Here is a 19,860-nt window from a genome sequence, read left to right on the forward strand (position 1 = left end):
GCCCCATCCCCAGCCCAGGCTAAGTACCCGCTGAGCTTCCATGATCACATGGATGAAAAGACATGGGTCTTAGAATCAGACAAACCTGTGTGCCATCACTTTGCCACTATTTGTTAGCTGGGTGACCTTGAGCTAATTTTGTTTTGGGGATAATCTGAATCTCAGATCCTCATCTATGAAGTGTGTAACTTTCAGGGTTGCCGAGAGGATTGAGAAAAGTGTACCTAAAAGTGCCAGCACTGGACCTGGTGTATCTGAAGAGCTACTTTCCCTTCTCCATTAAATCTGAGATTGAATTAATCAACAAATAGATATTGAATACACCCCCCCCAAAAAAGTACAAAGATTAGCTCTTCTTCAGATTTATGAAAAATAAACAGGATGTATTCTCACCAGCTGTGAATAATCTAGAAGTAGACATAACTTCACATTTGACACCTTCAAGAACTGTGCTAGTTTTTCTGCCTGAAGAAATAACTGCTTTACACGCAGCAAGGAGGAACTTTCTGGTAGTTAAAAGTGCTCTAAAGAATCATTATTTGTTGCCACCAGTTAACTCAACCAACTGAGGCACAGCCCGAAGGAGTCTTTTAATGGAGTGACTCGAAAGTCCCAAGCAGCATTTTTAAATGCTTGTAAAAATGAGCATCCCACAGCGACGGAGTTTTAAACACTTAAGGGTAAATGAGTGTGCAGGGCACAAAATGAAGTAGGGATCTGGCAGCTGTCCAGCCCGGGCAGCTCTCTGCTGCAGAGGTAACCCCTGACCCAGGAGAAGCAGCCTTCCTAATGGAGGGCCCTGTGCTTCACCACTGCCCCCCAACCCGGTGCCGACAGAGCCCCCTGCTACAGATACAGAAGCTCTCAGGTAACTCAGATGGCAAGTGGATGTTTAGGAAGAATCCACAGGAAGCCCACGGAACCAGGATCAAGCCAGGAACAAAGCAGGGAAAGGCACAGCCTAGACCTACCACCAACACCTCCCTAGACAGCCGCCCCTGGCCACTGGCCCCTGGCCCCGCTGGACTCCAGGCTCGGCCTCAACCCCTTTCTCAATTAACGTCTAACGACCTTCTCAAGGCTCTCCATCAGGAGTCGGCAGTGCTCTCAGGAAGCAGCTGGTGATTCTCTTCAGCAAAATCTACTTGCTGCCTGGGGTTCTGGCTCCTACAGATAAAGGAGGAGATATTTTCCCTTTCCGTGGGGAAAGGGCCCACGTTTCCCATCTGTTTCAGGAGTACCTCCGAATTTAAAGGATATTTGGCCTCTGTGTAGCCAAATGGCAACTCTCTGTTGCAGGACCTATTACTCTACCTGTTTCACAGTGAAGGAGTGAAGGCCCCAAGGCCACAGGGAACGGAGGAATGGCGCTCACGTCTCCACCATGCACCTCCCACTGCACTCGCTGGCTAGCCAAGTTTGATTTTCTTAACTGATTAAATTAATCAGCTTCCTGCCAAGCCTTTTTTGTTGTTCTGTAAGGACGTTGCTTGGGATTTATAATTGTTCCAGTGTTCCCAGCCACCTAACTGCTTTCCTTTTCCCTTTTAAAGGCATTTCCAGATATGACAAAATCTGGGAGTCTGCATCTTCTTCTCCATCCAAGAATAAATCCCAGGGGTGATACCCTCAAGTTGTTACTGAACCAAACTTGAGTCCCGCATGTGGTAAAGCCCATCTGCTGACACCGGGTTGTGGTGAAGGAAGGTGCAGCATTTGTTGTAGGCACCAAAAAAGAGTCCAGGCAGCTAATGCTCAAAACACCCGAACTCCCCGATGGGTTTCAGGGAAGCATTTTCACAGGCCAGGTGAGGGAGGAGTGTCCCAGGATATGTGACCAGCTCGGTCACAGTTCTCTGGTTGGTTGATGGTGAGGTAACCAGATGGTGTCACAGGGCTTAACGTCATCAGTCCTCAGGCTCCAGTAGGTCTGGGGGCTACATGCTCATGGTCATCAGGTAGTTAACTTCTTCCATTGGTGGGAGTTTAACATCTGTAACACAGCTCAGGAATGTGTACCAGACACCATCATCTGGGTACTTCAGGGAGGGGCTAAAGCCGAGGATATGGGGGAGGGGTCCGTCCCGGGAAGGCCCCATAGGGTCCTGGTCCATTACAAAGTTACATGAAAATACACAGCTGACGTCAGCCTGACTCACTCAGAAGCAACTGCGCTTTGTGTCCGGATGCTTTATTATGGAACTAAGTGAAACCATGGGTCTCACCCTATCAAGGTCAAAGAGCATTTAAATGGATGGCTGTATGCGTGACTCATCACAGAAATCTGGGATCAGTTCTGGAAGTTAGTCAATCCTGAAATTTTATTTACTACCCGACACAGATGTTTACCTTCACTTTCAGATTTCATAGTCAGCTGGAAAATGTATGTAACTACCTCCCCAGATAACCATCTCCAGGTGTGATCTTGCACGCCAAGAGTTTGCAGCAGTTTGGTGTCTGCTGTAGATCTTGGCACTGGATGCGGAACTAAAGTTCTGGGAGAACGCTGCTGTGAAAAGTAACATAGGCTGGCTCACTCAAACCCATTTCAACCTTAGTTCCTTTTCTTCCTTGACTCACATTGCTGCTCAAAAATTCAAATTCACCTTTTCTGACTGCCTGATCACTAAAAAGCTCACGCTGTGACACAGTTCAAGTCAAAGAAGTAAAAGCAGATTTCCAGGAGTGTCTGAGCAAGTCTCTGATTCCCTGATGCAGGCACCACCCCTGCCTCCTTCCCCTGTTTCTTCTTACCTGGATCATGGACGTGTTGACAGGAGCTGCAGCAACCACCGCGGGACCATGAAGCAGGAAATGAAGAGAATTGCAAAGAAGTGGACTCGGATATAACTTGAGCCTCCAAACCACTCTGGACTTGCTGCATGAAGCAAAAAATAATAATAGTAAATAAACCTACATGTCTTTAAGGCTCTATTAGTCTGGCTACATCTTACGAACAACTAAAAACAACCCCTCCCTTTTAAATCTGATAAATGAGAAGTTATTAATCTCCCCTGGAGGACACACAGTCACCTTGGAGGGTGAGATTAAGTGTTGTCCTATGATGGCATAACAATATGATGGTTTCTGCCTACACCAATAGTATGGATTTAGAGGCCATTGATCCCCAAAAGCAAAACGTCATGTAAACCTAGCATACTAATTGGAAATACTACCTTTAATTAAGGTCCTACTCTCAATCTGACTTATTCTGAAAACTGGCCTAAAGCCATCAAAATCTGCTAACTGAGCAAAATAATTTATTGTAAAATCATGATTCATCATTTAAACTCACTTTTTAATCCTGAAAAGACCTTTGGCATATAAAATTAAATATACCCTATTGTTTTCTTTGATCCTTTTCCTGAACAAAACACTTCAATAGTTTCTTGGCATTCAAGGAATAAAATCCAGCTCCTTGCCATGGCCTAACTAACTACCCTCTCTGACCTTACTGAATGTCTTCACCCAGCCATGCTACCTCCCAGCCCCATCACCCTTTCTGCCCCTAAGTCTGCGAGGCAGACCCGAACCTCCCTGGGATTTTGTCTCTTCCCCACTCTATTAAATATAAGTCTCTAGGACAGGGACTTTGCCTGTGTCCTTGAAAACATAAACTACAGGTCAGAAAACAAATTGTTCAATGGGCTATTTCATTCCTCAGCCAGGTGTTTCTCAGCAAGTCGACAACATCTCAGACTACCTGTTTGTTAGATCATGTATGAAACTAACAAAGAATGATAACAGCCGTTGACGATGCAGCTCTTACGATGTGCCGGGCAGTGTTAGTGCTTTATAAGTATTAACTTAATCTCCACAACAGTTCTGTGAGGTAGGAACTATCACTGTAATCCCATTTTACACGTGAGAAAAGCAGCAGATGGCTAACGTCACACGGCTGATGGGTGGCAGAGTCGGGACTGACCCCCAGGCCCCTCAGCTGCAGGGTCCTTCCACACAAACACATCCCTGCTCTACTTTGCCCTCCCAATAATGACTTCCTTGCACTGATGCAGTGCTTGCCTGGTTAAGAAATTCTTTCAGACATCTTATACTAGACTTGCCAGGGATGGTATCAATAGCCTTATTCTACAGATGAGAAATTTAAGGTGCAGAAAGATGAAGTGATTTACTTAGGATCATAACATCACTTGGTAGAAGTGGCCCAGGGGTTCCAATTCCTGGCCCTGCCTTCTTTCCTCGGCACCATGCTGCCCGTGGGCCTAACACAAATCTACATGATGTGTTATCCCCCATAGGAGTCCCTGTGAAGAATCCATTTCCAGTGGATGTTTGATTTCTCTCCTACGTGACAGTAATCAACATTTACATTTGCTTGTGTGTGGACCTTGAAAAGAATCTTTTAGATGCAATCCTGTCACTACATGCTTATATGCTGATATCACCCCAGACGCAATCATTTTCATAATGAATATGAAAGCAATTGGAAGCTATGAGACATCTTACAAGCATGAATATATGGGAAGCCACTGACTTCACATCAGTAATTATTCTGATGACTAGAGATTAGAGAGCAGCATGGTGAGAGGTTTAGCTCAGTGTGAGTGATCCCATGTGTACAGAGCTCTCACAAACCCCTTGTTAAAGTCTGAATACCTCCCAAGTACCTTCTCATTTGTTTTATTGTTTTATGACTCTCATAGTTAAACACATACTTGAGCTCAAATATTTTTAAAATACTAAGTTGCATGTGTACTTAAAGCTAGGATCTCTTAAAGTTGTTCTAGGTGGAAACAAATGTAAATGTTCTCTAGGGAATGGTAACATCATCCGAAGTGTCAGATTTTTCTACAGTTTTGCTAATACAATGCCTAGCACTCAATCAAAAATAACTAGACAGTACATATGTTCACCGAAATATATCCACCAAGGATATTCTTAGCTACACTGCTGGCTAAAACCTCAAACTGAAAACTATAAATAATATTCAATAGAATGCTAAATAACTTGTGGCATAAACACAATAGAATGCTAAATAGCAGTGGGAGTGAACAAGCTGCCGCTACTACATGAAATAGTATAGATGAAGCTCACAAACACAATGTTAAATGAAAAAATCAAAACACAAAAAAATGCATAAAATTCATATAAAGTCCAAAAATCAGGCAAAAACTCACCTATGCCATGACATAACAGGGTAATTGTTCTCCTTGGGTGGATGCAGGAGAAGAGAAGGAAAAAATAATTTCTAGAAAGTTTCAAACAGGACTTCTAGAGTGTTGGTAATGACGTGTTTTTCGATTTAGGTGAAAGTTACATAAATGTGCTTAGTCTGTGGAAATTTATCATGCTATATGCTTATATGTGCACTTTTCTGTTTGAATAGCATACGTTAATAAAATTTTTTTAAATAACATGGTATACAAGGGTATAAGTAAGTAAAATGTGATTAAGACCCTGCCCCCCAAAAAGAACAATATTTACACCCACAGAGGTGCCAACCAAATATTTTTGTTATCAGACATAGACTTTTAAATAACTAGGATTTTATGTTAAAGGAGATAAAGGATAATTTTTGTGGAGTTCTGAAAACTATACAAAAAAGAACAAAATGAGAATCTAGCCCAAAAAATACAAAAATTAAAAACAAAGTATTTCATTAATGTATTTAGCAAAAGATTATACACAGTTGTAGGAGGAATTAGTGAACTGGTAAATAAGTAAGAAGAAATTATTCAGCATGAACTATGGAAACAAAAAAAATGAAAAATACATAAGAGAGGGCAGAGACATAAGGGATACAGTGAGAAGTTCTAACATAGGTGTAAATTGAGTCCCATTAGGAGAGAAGACAGAGAGTGGGTTAAAAACAGTATTTGAGGAGGTGATGACTAAAAGATTGCTCTAAAAATGATTAAAAACATCAAGCCAAAAACTCAAGAATTCCTACAAATCCCAAACAGCATAAACAAAAAAAATTGTTCAACACCCCACATTAAAACTGCCAAAGACAAAGAGAAAATTCCTAAAAGCAGCCAGAGGAGAAAAGACTGATTAGCTTCAAAAAAAAAAAAAAAAAAAACCTCAATTAGACTGACAGTTTAGTTCTTAACATAAGCCCTGGCAATAGAAGCTAGAAGTAAATGAAATAATGCATTTAAGTGCTAAAAGGCAATAACTGCTAACCTATAATTCTATATACCATAAGAATAGCTTTCACAAATGAATGTAACGTTAAAATATGTTCAGATAAAGAAAACCGGAAAATTTGTCATCAGCTGACCTGCACTAGATAAAATACCAAAAGGCATTCTTCAGGCCCAGTGAAGAAATTCCCAATGAAAGTCAGGGGTATAAGAAGGAATGAAAAGCAACACGTGGCCTCAGAGAGCTCTGCTGGGGTAGGACTTGTCTCCCCTTCTTTGTTATCAACTCTGTTCTCGCGAGAGAGGGGGCAGATGGTGATCAAACTCCCCTTTCTCATCCTCTGTGTCGCGCTGCTGTGGACAGTCAGGAAAGCCTCCCTCACATGGTCAAATGTGTGTCCAAGAAAACGTCTGAGTCCTTAGAACTGTCCAAGGCAGCTCCAGGTCAGACTCCAAATAAAAGTAATTTCCACAGGGGGCAAGTCAGTACCTCTGAAATGCAGCCCCATTTATCGGACAGGACATGAGCGACAACATCCTCTACCTCCGAGCAGTGTTCATCACATACCAGCCGCGGAGTCACTGGGGAGGAGACTTGGCTGAAGCGCCTGCTGACGCCCGAGAGGCCGTCATGCCAGATGCCAACACCTCCCTGAAGACGCTGGTTTTCTCGAGCACACCTGACTGGACCTGCGCCTTCAGTCTACAGCCCAGCACCCAGTCGCAGCTGGTGTTCTTTGAATTCCCCACATTCCTTCAAGTATTCCTTTTCCTCCTGGTTCAGCATTTCAGGTTTTATCTGAGTCTCTCAAAACCGCCTGTCACTTTTTGACAGTTTATTTCCACTGCCTTGAGTTCCTAAATAAGCCTCTCTCTCCACTACATCCACAGATGCTACTTTCCCCCCCTCACCCCCGAGTGCCTTCATTGCCAACAGGCATTTGTAGCTCTGATACTCATCTTCAGTGACAAGAAACTGGCTGTCTAGTCTTCTGAAAGGTTAGCGCTCCTCACATGTGGATTACTCACATCTCTCTGACACCATAGGAAGTCAAGTGTCCCCAGGAACCTTCAGAGTGGAGCTGAAGATACCGAGGGTGCGTTCCTCCCTGATTACGGTGAAGCTGCTGAGAATTGCCCAGATGTCGCTCCCCACCCCCATCCCAGAGGGGTCACCCAAGGCCCCACCTTGTAGGCACCTGGCTTCTCCTTGACGTGGCAGTACTACTGGACATCTGCTATCTCACCTTGACCCCAGACCTCCTCTGGCTCCTTGACTCCTGACCTTTTAACCTCCCCTTCTGAAACAGGGATCATCTAGAACCGCAGTCTTACAAATATCACCTTAACACTCCCTTAAAATTAGCACTACCTTCCTAGTTCTACACGTTTACACCCTCCTTTGCTTCCACTGATTCAGGGATCTTTCTGAAAGGGAGATCTGATCATTCACTGGCCCTAACACTTTCCATGACGCTCCTTCTTGAAGCAGAGTGATATTATTTCTGAATTGGACATCTGTGCTGGCCCCCCCAGGATCTGCCTGCACAGGGTCCTCAGGTTTCAGTCCAGTTTTTGTCCTTTGGGCCCGTCCTTGCCTATCCAACCCCATCTCTTACCATTCTTGGCTTCTCCACTCACAGCCTCTTCTACTCCACATCTCACCCATGCAGAATTGCCTTTTAGTTCATCAATTGCCTTTTAGTTCATCAACAGTTCATCAATTGTTTCATCAATCAGGAACACTGTTTCTTCTCCCCAGCCTGGCTAACTCTCACTCATCCTCGACTTAGGTGTCACCTCCTCCAGGAAGTCTTCCTTGCCCTCCAAATCTACTTTCAGTGCAAATGAGCACACTGTACCTCCCTTAACACACTGAGTTTTTTAAATGAATGGGAGAAAAAAGAGTGAGTGGGAGGTAAGGCAACAGAAGAAGTCTAGATTTCTCTAAAAGAGAAATCTTTTAGAGATTTCGAAATCTCTAAGGGTGGGGGTGGGGAGTGGCATTAAAAGTAAATATAAGGAATACAAGATCACAGTCACGGCAGACTGAAATTGCCAAGGAAACGGCTATTGTTGATGGCCTAAGGATCCTGAGGAATGGGCAGAGAGTAGATCCAGAGCTCAGACAGCAAGGTTAGTCTCAGATAATTATGACAGCGACTATCTACTGAGTAGCACCACACACTGGATGCTGATTTAAGTCCTTTACAGACAAAAAAGCAAAGGGACAAGGTCACGCACCTGGAAATTACACAGCTTGTAAGTCAAAAGTCAGGACCCAATCCAGGCGGCCCAGCTCCAGAGACAACGTTCTTAACCAGCCTACAAAACTGGATTTAAAGAGGTACGTTTCCCTCTTTAAACCCGAGGGAGGATGTTTAACCACATTATCTAGATAATGTGGGATTGAGAGTGTGGAGACGGAGCAGGTCCCTGCCTGATGGCTCCTGCCTTTTCAAGGAGAAATGAATGTCATCTGAGGGGAGGTGGGGCTAGGGGTGGGAATGGGGTAGGAAAAACTCGGAGGAGTAGAGAATTCTGGAGCTCCGGCTGCATTACTTTGGGGCGTCTTATTCACAGGTGCGTCTCTTAGACCTGCATACTCAGAGTGTGGTCCGTGCACCAGGCCTGGTTTGCAAGCTTTTTGTCGCCTTTCCCCAGCTCATTTAGGACAGAGGTTGAAGGTAGGCATTTAGAGACATTTATAGCAAGTTGGCATTGCTGCAGAGCCAAGTGCATGAGACAAGTGCCTTGTCTCCTCAAAGAGGATACAGATGACTTCAAATGCCAGAGAACTCACCAATGGAGCAAGAACACTGGCAATTTAAATAATAATAACCATTTTACAAAACAGAAATAGCCTCACAGACAGGAAAGGGGGCAGGAGGCAGAGAGATAAATTAGGAGTTTGGGACTGGCACATACACACCACTACATATAAAATAAGTAAACAACAAGGACCTACTGTGTAGAACAGGGAATGTACTCAGTATCTTGTAATAACCTATAATGGAAAAGAATCTGAAAAAGAATAGAGATATGTATATGTGTATAACTGGATCATTTTGCTGTACACTTGAAACGAACACAACATTGTAAATCAACTATGCTTCCATTTTAAAAAATTAAAAAATAATAATAATAACCGGAGAGTCTGAGAAGCATGGGTTAGGAGCAAAGGAGCAAAGCCCTGGAGGGCTGCACGGCTGACTAATTCCCACAACGATCCCACGTGACCCCCGGCATCACATTCCAGGAGACAAGGAAACGCAGCTCCTCCGGAAATGGCTTTGCACACACTGGGAGATGCTGGAAATGAACAAGTGCGATTCATGCAGAAACTGAAGGTAAAGACGGGGCGTCAGAATAAGGAGACCTCGCTTCTAGTTTCAGCTCTGCTTCTGACAACATCTGCAATCTTGAGAAAAGCACCTTTAATCCTTTTGAGCCTCGTGTGTTCATCTGGGGGAAAAAAGTGTGTACGAGGTGGAAGGGGGAAAGGGGTGTTGTCCCAGACAGTATTAAGACTTTCCTATTCTATCATTATCCAAGCTATTATTCAGAGACATTTCCATCCATAAACACTACAGCACACTTAACGTGTAGCTGCTCAAGCAACTACAATAGAAACACAGATTATAGTGTTTCTTTTCCTCTTTTTTTCTGGATTTTTTATTTTTTTATTTTTTATATATTTTAAAACATTTTTATTGAAATATAGTTGATTTACAATGTTGTGTTAGGTTCAGGTGTACAGCAAAGTGATTCAGTTATAAATATATATCCATTCTTTTTTAGATTCTTTTCCATTACAGCTTATTACAAGGCACTGAGTTTAGTTCCCTGTGCTGTGCAGTAGGTCCTTGTTGGTTATCTATTTTATATATAGTAGTGTGTATATGTAGTTGTGGCTTGCGGGCTCTAGAGCACAGGCTCAGTAGTTGTGGCTCATGGGCTTAGTTGCTCCACGGCATGTGGGATCTTCCCAGACCAGGGCTCGAACCCGTGTCCCCTGCATTGGCAGGTGGGTTCTTAACCACTGCGCCACCAGGGAAGTCCCCAGTGGACATTTAATAATGAGAAAAACGTACGCCATCTTGACAAACGAAAACGCCCAATGGCTGTGCCCGTACAATCAAGTCATTTCAGTGTTTGTGAATCTGCTTTCTCCTCTGCTCCTTGCAGAAGAGGGAGGTATTTAATACCAGTCAGAGATGCATTTAATACCTCTCACTGATGTTGGGCCATCTGTTACCGGTTCTCTTCAACTTACACTTCTGAACAAATCTTCTTTAAGACCTGAATTGTGCACCATTTCAGAGTTCATATTTGCTCACTAGCATCTTAGATATATAAAAGTTTATCCATATTACAATATAGGAAATTATTTGATATATCAACTTTAGATTGTTATCTAGGCAACAAGACCCCCAGTTTTTAAAATGAGGTGAGGGGAGAGGCTTAGAGAAGATTGAAAAGATGAGAAGGGACCCGAGTTAGTCTGTGGAATTGAGAGATGAAATGAGAAACGGTGTCCTTCCTCCCAATATCTCTTTTATTCCCAACAATCTCATTTAATAGTTTGAGTCACTGCTGCCTGCCTTTTCTCATTTGCTCATTTTTCTCTAACTTCTATATCCTGTTATCCTGTTGCATCATCTCTGTGTTTCTTCCTCATCCTTATTAGACATTTGCTTATCCCATCATTTAGTATCAATGAAAGATGACTTAGTTGGAAGGAGATGCTTTGACTAATCCCCAAAGGTTGAAGCTGACCTCAGATCCCACCTCTAAGGTGAAACCATTCCCAGCTCACAAGGAGACATCCTGATACACCTCTTAAGGGGGCCTGAATGTGGAAAGAACATTCGAGAACCAGGGGAGAAAGTTTCTTTCTGGTTGCACCACAGAGGGGAGGGAAGGCGAGCCAGGAAGATGGTGAAAGGCTGAGGCTTCCTTGATTCGACCCCTCCTTGCAACCCCTAAATTCTCAGAAGAGTTACTAAAATGTATGCAATGTCGGAAATCAGAGAATTTTTTTTAAAATGATGAAAGGACTGGGCTTTGCACCCAAATGAATGTGGCCAAGACTGAGGCAGCATCTGCAGGGGTGAGGAAGCACAGAGAGAACAACAGAGAACAAAGCCAAGACCCGGGGGAGGGTCTGGAAGGGTCCCACCAGGTGTGCAGAATTGGGCTTGGGCCAGGTGCCCAGGTTTCCAGGAAAGCCTGCCCCAGCCGGCATGGCCGCCCTGGTCAACTAACATAGGCCTGTGTCCCTCCCTCGTCGCTCATAACCAGCCTGGCTCCTCTGTCTTTGAAGTGCTAACCTCAGGGGCACTTCTTGACACACCACTCATTTTTCTGCCTCGAACTTGCAAATAGTAATGTGAGAGGGTCCTGCCAGTTGTGGACAAAGGTCAGGGAGGGACAAGGAAGAGAAAGGCAACACTAAAACCCAGAACACTTCATGCACTGCTGTCTCTATGTTCCAGTGGGCCTGCAAATATTATTATCTACTCAACATTATTTTTAGGCAATGATTTTAAGTACTTTAAAGACTTGCATGTGTCTTCAGGAAAAAAAATGTATATATATATATATATATATATATATATATCATCATAATATATATATTAATAGTAGAGAAATATATTTGTCAAGAAAATGCCCTTTGAATTATCATTTATGACCAGAGCAGACAGACATCCCACAGTAGCCAAGCCTCAGGATGCTCCCCACCTCCCTGACTGTCTAATTGTTTCCACCCACTAGCTCTTGCTGGAGACAATGGCCCTGTCACTTCACACAGAAGTAGGACTGTGTTCTAAACCACGTGGCCAGGAGACTTGGGCAAGACGTTCAGACCACAAAGATACTAGGTAAAGGGCAATTAGTGTATAAGTGGCCCAGCCACCTAGAAAGGAGGCTGGTATGAAAATTCTTCCTAAATTAACAAGAAAGGAAGGAAGGAAGGAAGGAAGGAAGGAAGGAAGGAAGGAAGGAAGGGAGGAAGAAAGAAAGAAAGAAAGAAAGGAAGGAAGGAAGGAAGGAAGGAAGAAAGGAAGGAAGGAAGGAAGGAAGAAAGAAAGAAAGAAAGAATATGGGGATTAGCTGGACTTATCAGATTCCCTCCTACAATAATTTGAATTTAACCACAGGAAGGAAGTTGGGCAGTGGATAGGGGCAAGTAGTAGTGAGAACACACAGGGACAGAAGGCAGTGTGAAGACTCCAGCTCTAAAGAAAAGATACCTAAAGGAAAAAAAGGACAAGTGGGTGTACAAAAGAAGGATGAGTAAAGTCCTAGAGAGCAAAGGTAAGTGGCAATGTGTTCAGTGGGTCTTCTTTCTAAACTTGTCTTCGATTCTTTCCCACAGATCATGAGGTAATATTCTGGGTGGTAAATTGCTTCTGCTTTTTAAGCTACACATGTAAGGAAAAGGGGTGGTAGGAGATACACGGGCTTATGAATGAGAGCTCAGACGTTTCCTTTAGAAAATGAACAGTTTAATTATTTCCGTTGCTACTGTTAGTCTTCCTCACGGGGAAATAAACAACTGTATCTGAACATTTCTGAATGGTTAAAATTGTAAATAAGGTGCTTTGTACCTGGTCAGTTTTCTATGACTGTGCCCATATGCTACACATTCAAAAGGATACGTTTGCCCAAAATTGAATTATTGTTCCCACATTCAGATTATTGTCTTCCTTGAGGATCTGCTCCTGCAATACTGTTGGGCCTTCCAAGTCAAGTATAAACCTGACGATGTTTTCTTTTCCATATGGCACGGCCTGCCTCTCTGTCCAGCTGTGGATTCTTACCTGGGGAACTGAATTTACTTCACACATCCTTACTGAGCGCTCATAAGCGTAAGACGTCCTGTTCAGCACACTCTAGAGAAGCTTGCCAAAGTCACCTGGTGTTAAGAATCATCCAGGGCACTTATTTTTTGAAAAATTCTAGAGGCCCAATCCAAATTTACTGAACCAGAATTTCCAAGTAACAAGGGCCCGCGTTATTCTGCTCTCCAGAGAGGTTGGGAAACAGTTTATAGGGGATGGAAAAGTGAGCAAAGAGTCCAGTTCAAGGATGGGGAGAATGAGATACATCTGAAAGAGGAAGGTGAGGCAGAGGAAGATCACGTATGGGGGAAGGGGTGGTCATGATGAAGCATGGTAGACGGGTTGATGGATTTCACGTGGCAGACACTCCGGGGTTTCACTAGGCACGTGCAGACAGCAGCAGGTGGCACGTAGGAAAGTGTAAGATTTGCTTGGGAAATAGGGAGGTGGTCCAGCCTAACCGCACTACAGGATGTGCGTTTGGCACAGGTTGGGCACACAGAAACAGTGGGGTGGGGGGGATACTGACACATTGCAGAGGTCTGGAGTACTACCAAGGGGAAAGGTACCTTTTTATGCAGGGGAGTAACGTGATTAAATCTGTTCCTTAGAAACACTAGTCTGCCAGAGGTAATTAGAGCAGTTTGAAGTAATTCAAGCCAGTAAACCAGAAGCCCCAGAAGGATGTCCTTTCAAAGGACCAGAGGACAGGTGACAAAGCGTGGTGAAGAGGGATAAGAAAGACCGTCATTTATGTGAGGTCCCTGGAGCAATGCTGGTACTTCATCCTCACCGCCCTATTTCTTTTTTAATGCAAATGTATTCAGTATTCATTCCAGAAATGCTTAGTGAGAACTTCCCATATGCCAGACACTTTGTGAGGCTCTGGGGCCCCTGGCTGGGGGGTTACTGTGGCAGACAGAGGAAACATCAGCCAGCACAGCGCGTGGCGCAGAGCAGGGGCGGTGGTGAGGAGAGTGTCAGCAACACCTTGTACCTTTCCTGCTGCGGAGGCATGGCATGGGCGTCTCCTCCACTCTGACCTACAGTAAGGAGGACGTCTTCCCCTTTTCCACTGAACAGATTAATCTCAGTCCACTGAAGCTGAAAGTTAGGAGGCAAGAATCACCAGACCTAACCTTGGAGGAGGTCTCTGTGGCTTGTGGCATTCCCAGACCGGACTGCACTGTCCTCAGACACCACTTTGTAAGGGCTGCTGCTTCCCTGGCCCATCCACGCTGGACTCCTGTCAGCCACGATTGTGTTTAATTCCCACGATCCAGACACCTTTCTGAACCACACATGGACGGGTTTTTCATCCCAATCTTAAAAACAATAAACAAAAGAGGTAACGATTGAGAACTGGTTGAACTCTACTTGTCATGGAAAATGTTAAATGTCCTGAAAGTCTGTATGTGTGGGTATAAACACACACACAGAGTAACTGCATTCACTGTGCCAACATATTTACCCAGGCGTCGGGGTGTAACTCACCAGTCCTTCCATCAGAGCACTAGTAAGCCCTGACCTTGCAGTACCGCTGAGCTTGCAAACACATGCTACGGATTCCGTTTGGGTCAGTACTGTCTGTTTCCGCTATTGTGTACAGCTCACCACGGATACATGCCCACACCATGCCAGCATACACCCTCGGGGTAAACACTGTGCTCTTTCATTGGAGCTGACAGGCTAACTGCACAGCGTCCTCAGTCTGCATACAACTGTTCACATCTCCATCCGTCCACACTTGATCTCTGCCAATGGGAACAGATGCTTCAAAAGGACCACCTCGCATAGAGGCAACTTACCTCAACATAATAAAGGCCATATATGACAAACCCACAGCAAACATCATTCTCAATGGTGAAAAACTGAAAGCATTTCCACTCTCACCACTATTATTCAACATAGCTTTGGAAGTTTTAGCCACAGCAATCAGAGAAGAAAACGAAATAAAAGGAATCCAAGTTGGAAAAGAAGAAGAAAAACTGTCACTATTTGCAGATGACCTGATACTATACATAGAAAATCCTAAAGATGCCACCAGAAAACTACTAGAGCTAATCAATGCATTTGATAAAGTAGCAGGATACAAAATTAATGCACAGAAATCTCTTGCATTCCTATACACTAATAATGAAAGATCAGAAAGAGAAATTAAGGAAACACTCCCATTTACCACTGCAACAAAAAGAATCAAATATCTAGGAATAAACCTACCTAAGGAGACAAAAGACCTGTATGCAGAAAACTATAAGACACTGATGAAAGAAATCAAAGATGACACAAACAGATGGAGAGATATACCATGTTCTTGGATTCGAAGAATCAACATTGTGAAAATGACTATACTACCCAAAACAATGTACAGATTCAATGCAATCCCTTCAAATAACCAATGGCATTTTTTACAGAACTAGAACAAAAAATTTCACAATTTGTATGGCAACACAAAAGACCCCGAATAGCCAAAGCAATCTTGAGAAAGAAGAACAGAGCTGGAGGAATCAGGCTCCCTGACTTCAGACTATACTCAAACCTACAGTAATCAAGACAGTATGGTACAAGCGCAAAAACAGAAATATAGATCAATGGAACAGGATAGAAAGCCCAGAGGTAAACCCATGCACATATGGTCACCTTATCTTTGACAAAGGAGGCAAGAATATACAATGGAGAAAAGACAGCCTCTTCAGTAAGTGGTGCTGGGAAAACTGGACAGCTACATGTAAAAGAATGAAATTAGAACACTCCCTAACACCATACACAAAAATAAAGTTAAAATGGATTAAAGACCTAAATGTAAGGCCAGACACTATAAAACTCTTAGAGGAAAACATAGGCAGAACACTCTATGACATAAATCACAGCAAGATCCTTTTTGACCCACCTCCTAGAGTAATGGAAATAAAAGTAAAAATAAACAAATGGGACCTAATGAAACTTAAAAGCTTTTGCACAGCAAAGGAAACCATGAACAAGACGAAAAGACAACCCTAAGAATGAGAGAAAATATTTGCAAATGATGCAACTGACAAGAGCTTAATCTCCAAAATATACAAGCAGCTCATGCAGCTTAATATCAAAAAAACGAGCAACCCAATCCAAAAATGGGCAGAAGACCTAAATAGACATTTCTCCAAAGAAGACATACAGATTGCCAACAAACACATGAAAAGATGCTCAACATCTCTAATCATTAGAGAAATGCAAATCAAACCCACAGTGAGGTATCACCTCACACCAGTCAGAATGGCCATCATCAAAAAATCTACAAACAATAAATGCTGGAGAGGGTGTGGAGAAAAGGGAACCCTCTTGCACTGTTGGTGGGAATGTAAATTGATACAGCCACTATGGAGAACAGTATGGAGGTTCCTTAAAAATCTAAAAACAGAACTACCATACGACCCAGCGATCCCACTACTGGGCATATACCTTGAGAAAACCATATGTCAAAAAGATACATGTACCACCATGTTTATTGCAGCACTGTTTACAATAGCCAGGACATGGAACCAATCTATATGTCCATCAACAGATGAATGGATAAAGAAGATGTGACACATATACACAATGGAATATTACTCAGCCATAAAAAGGAATGAAATTGAGTTATTTGTAGTTAGGTGGATGGACCTAGAGTCTATCGTACAGAGTGAAGTAAGTCAGAAAGAGAAAAACAAATACCATATGCTAATGCATATATATGGAGTCTAGAAAAATGGTACTGATGAACCTAGTGGCAGGGCAGGAATAAGGACGCAGATGAAGAGAACAGACTTGAGGATACGGGGGGGAAGGGGAGGCTGGGATGAAGTGAGAGAGTAGCATTGACATATATACTACCAAATGTAAAATAGATAGCTAGTGGGAAGCAGCCGCATAGCACAGGGAGATCAGCTTGGTGCTTTGTGATGACCTAGAGAGGTGGGATAAGGAGGGTGGGAGGCAGGCTCAGGAGGGGATATAAGGATATATGTATACATATAGCTGATTCACTTTGTTATACAGCAGAAACTAACACAACATTGTAAAGCAATTATACTCCGATAAAGATGTAAAAAAAAAAGGACCCCCCTCAAGATGCGGGTTGCAAAATACTTAACAGTGTCTTCCATGTCCCCCTCCTGCCACGGTTTGTGTCAGAAAGCAGGAGACTCCAGACGCTGGAAGTCCCCATCTCCTGAGTCACCACGAGAAGTGTCCTCCACTGCAGTGGCCAAAGTGAAGAGCAAGTCCACTGAAACCTGGCCAGTCTTTGTGAACACCTGGATTAGACATAGAGTCAGGGAAACAGAGCAATTAAAGGGGACCTAATAATTCCATCAGGTGGAAGAAAATACCCTCCAAGGTTTCTAATGAATTATTGAGATATTAGATTTTTTTTTCTCTTTCTACTTTCCTACATAGTTCAAAATTTTTAATAAGCCTTACATCTTTATAATGAATATATCGTTTTTAAGAACCAGATTGTGTTCAAGAGATATATATTGATTTTTGTTTAAATATGCATTAAATATATGGAAGTAGATGCAAGAAACCAATAACATGATTGCCCATGGAGAGAGGAGCTGGGTCGCTGGAACACAGTGGCAGGGACAGGCAGGGAGATTTCACTGTATGCTCTCTTGTGTCTTTGGGGTTTTGAACCATGTAAATGTATTAATGAGTCAAAAAGTTAAACTAAAACCCAAATCTTTAGGTAAGCAGGAGGATAATGAGGGGAGAACTCATTCATTTGGACATTCATTCAGCACACACCATTGACTAGACATGCCAGGCACTGCACTAGGTGCCAGGAACATGAAGATAAATTCAACAGTGGCTATCCCCACAGCTCACAGTAACTCCGACCTGGATATGATGCTGCCATAGCACCTTTCTTATTACTTTTTGAAAACCAGTGAAGAAAAAGTCTCGGGGTATTTTGATGCCACTGGTAGATACAGAAACATCCGTGCTTTCCTTTCGAAGCTAAATTCCCTGGTTAAAGACAACTTGGCCTTCCAAAATTAGGGTAGATTCTTCATGACTGAAGAGGCAGCTAGGTCTGTACTGAAGAGCCTGGTTTTTGGAATCAGATGAGATTTGAGTTGGACCATCAGGTTTGTCCCTCTCTACTCCCTGTGTGTACTTGGGTAAATTACTCAATGTTTCTAAGCCTCATATTGTCTGCAGAATGAACGTTCTTGTGGTGCCTACCTCATAAAGTTGTTGTGAGCATTAAATTTCCAAAGTATGCAATGCACTTTTCATAGTCATCATTATTATTATCTGGAGAGGAATCTTGGCTTTTCAACAATAAAACCAGTCTACCACAAACCTCTCACAAAGGTTTTTGTTAAAGAAAATAGGATTCCATTTCTGCTGGCAGATTCCTCTCCAAGCTGCTTATTGTTTTTCCTCCTATGTCTTTTGCTCCCCAAAATGAACATTTGGCTGAGAGCTTAGCCAGAATACAGGATGGCATCTCCCAAGGAGAGGGGGGCACCTTCCAAAAATCCATGATAAATATCCCTTGGCTTTCTAACTCCATGGGCTTAAGTACTACTTTGTAGCCAGGGCCTGCATCATTAACCTTCTTGGCAGCTTCAAGCCACACACTGTGCAGAAATCAATGTCTTTGGGGAAAATATAATACACACTGGAGCACATTAATACCCATGATTTTTCTGCATCTTCAGCACAAGTGTTTTTTCATATTTTAACTTTACACTAAAAGAAGTCCACAGTGCCATGAAATAAAAGATTGATACACTTTACTACATACCCAAAAGGAGTCCATCTGCATAGCAAAATAAATAAATGGAGAGAAATATTTGCCACGAATATAACATACAAAGCTAATCTTGCTAAAAAGAAAGGGCTCCCATAAATTGAGAAGAAAAACTTCAGTCCAGTAGAAAAGGGGCAGACAATCTGAACAGACAGTTCACAGAAAAGGAAATGCAAATAGCTCAACATGAAAAGAGGAGAAACCTCATCTGATATATCAATTTTCATTTAAGATATTGGCAAAAATATAAAAGATATTGGCCAAAAAATACAAAAGCTCCGTAGTATACGCTATTTGGTGAGGCTGTGAGGAAGAGTCATCCTAACCCATCACAGTTTTACTGCGAATTGGCAAAATATCTGTGGAGAGCGATATGGCAATATCTTTTGGTAGGGGATTGATGAAGTAAAGAAATTATGGCATATCCACACAATAGAATACTGAGAAACTGTATCAATAGACAGAGAGATATTATAATTTTTAAAAGGAAAGTTATCTATGTACCATTATGGAAAGAGCTACTATATATTTATGGATGAAAAAAGTAAAATTTAGTAGTCTGTCTTCTCTGCTACATTTTATGTAAAAAATGGACACCCAATAGGAGCCAATAATAATATTTGCTTCGATGTGCATATAAAATCTCTACGGACAGTGATTAGGCAGGAGAGGGTGGGAATGGAGCAGATCAGGGCAAGAACGGGAGGAGAGAAAATGAACATTTTCTTCATACGTTTTAACTTTTGAACCCACAAGAGCTAACTTGAATTTTAAAAAATAAAATAAAAATTTTAAACACCATAGCTTTTCCCTCGGAATATTCTTTCAAAGATGACCCCCCCTCCAGGCCCACTGTGAGTGCCTGGCAGACAGACGACCACCAAAGTTGCCCTCCTTGGGTCAAGGCCAGTCATCTTATTAGAGACATGAGTTCAGAAGAGGGGTCTGAACATAGACATAGAGAACAGACTTGTGGTTGCCAAGGAGGAGGGGAGTGGGGGAGGGATGGACGAGGAGTTTGGGATTAGTAGATGCAGACTGGTATATAGAGAATGGGTAAACAACAAGGTCCTACTGTAGAGCACAGGGAACTATATTCAATATCCTGGGATAAATCATTATGGAA

The sequence above is a fragment of the Balaenoptera ricei genome, chromosome 12, assembly GCF_028023285.1.
Source record: "Balaenoptera ricei isolate mBalRic1 chromosome 12, mBalRic1.hap2, whole genome shotgun sequence".
Classification (NCBI taxonomy): Eukaryota; Metazoa; Chordata; class Mammalia; order Artiodactyla; family Balaenopteridae; genus Balaenoptera; species Balaenoptera ricei.